The sequence below is a fragment of the Coregonus clupeaformis genome, unplaced genomic scaffold (assembly GCF_020615455.1).
Source record: "Coregonus clupeaformis isolate EN_2021a unplaced genomic scaffold, ASM2061545v1 scaf4550, whole genome shotgun sequence".
NCBI classification, from domain to species: Eukaryota; Metazoa; Chordata; class Actinopteri; order Salmoniformes; family Salmonidae; genus Coregonus; species Coregonus clupeaformis.
In genome coordinates, this window is record NW_025538004.1 from 20487 (window position 1) to 22059 (window position 1573).

General features: G+C 38.3%; 1 long non-coding RNA gene across 1 annotated transcript; it reads left to right on the forward strand.

Annotated features, from left to right (window-relative positions):
- Window positions 1-301: 301 nt before the first annotated feature.
- LOC123490731 lies at window positions 302-915 on the forward strand. Its single transcript, XR_006661029.1, has 3 exons — window positions 302-365; window positions 619-660; window positions 802-915. It is a non-coding gene; the product is annotated as an uncharacterized LOC123490731 (long non-coding RNA).
- Window positions 916-1573: the final 658 nt, after the last annotated feature.

Below are 1573 nucleotides of genomic sequence, written 5' to 3' on the forward strand. Positions count from 1 at the left end.
CCGGTTTGCCAGTGTTAATAGGAAACTATTTATGACAATGTTTATTGCACGACAGACAATTACTCTGTGGCAGAGCAACGAGCCAAACGGGGGGTTGACACCTCCAATGTTGAATCTGACGACGAACCAGCGAAGAGGGCGGTGACTAAACCAATCAGATTCCGTGTAGAGCCACCTGGTGAGGATTTCTTAACTGCTCTTATTCCATTGTGTGTATTACATGCATCAGGAAGTGAGATGAAATAAATTAGTATTTTTTGTATTGTCCTTCGTAAGATGATGATGGAAGTGAAGCACTCAGAAAAAGACAAATGAACCCAGACAAGCCCAGCGTACAGTGCCACAGCTTCCACCAGCCCCTAGTGGTAAGATCCTGCATTAGGCTACTAGGTCATTGAATGTATAATCAGCAAGTTGATGGTAAGTTTTACACACATTCAAGTATGTGGGTGAAGAAAAGCTTACAGTTAATGCAAGTACTAGTCTTAAATTGAGACGGCATGAAATCATGACCTAATGACAGTTGATATGACAAGAAATTACCACACCATCTGATCTTGACATACTTGATTATTTAGTGACCAAAAGTGTAACAGTTCTTTATTTGTTTATTTTTAGTAACTTCAAGAGCCAGTGTCTTTGAAAAGACCCTACAACAAGGTACATAATGTTTCAAGTCTGATAAGCAAGCCTACTTTCTCAAAGTTCTGTTCCTACCAACTGTATGGGATGAACAGGAAAATCTGTTAAGTGTGTACTATAAATGTGGTAACGGTTTGACATCTGTGATATTCTCTGAAGTTGCAGATGCAGAGGACTTGAGGCCATGTGCCACCTCAAGCCAGAGCGACAGTAAGTGTCTGGTTGTAGTTTTAGGGTAAACAATTAGTTTTAGGGTAAACATTTAATTGTATGAAGTATTATAGCTTTACAAACCTTTCAAAGCCACTCAATAGAATACAATTACCATCATATTTTTGCATATTAGGTTATTTAAAGTCATATTACTACTTTGTGCATACTGTTAGAACTTTCCAAATAGTTGTGGTGCTGTGTATGGGTGAAGCTTGTATTTACAACAGTAGTGAAATCACCCTATTCTTCTGGGGTAAAACACAAGTGTGACGCCATGTTTGTAAATATCTGTATGGATTTGCCATCAAACTAAAAGCATAATAAAATATTATGCTTAGCATTTATTTTGTTGGGATTCATTAACCTGCCTGCTGGATACATTAAAGGTATATTATGCTAGCCTATATGTTACAACATGTTGCTTCTCTTGTATTGTCAACATCAATTCCAAATTGTTTGGCTGTCAGCAGATACATGGTTATCAATACTACTAATATATATGAAGGGTGGATATTTTGATCGAGGTGTTTACATGGCCTTGATCCATGTCCTGCCTGGTACTCATGGCTTGTATTGTCACACTACTTGCAGCAAAACTGTTGAGTCTTTTATTATTTTGCAGATCTTCAAGCAGTGGAGATGAGGATAATGGTGAAACTGGAGATGATCCATACAGAGTTCAGGACTGCTCTGAACCAAGTTATGGAGGCCGAAGAGG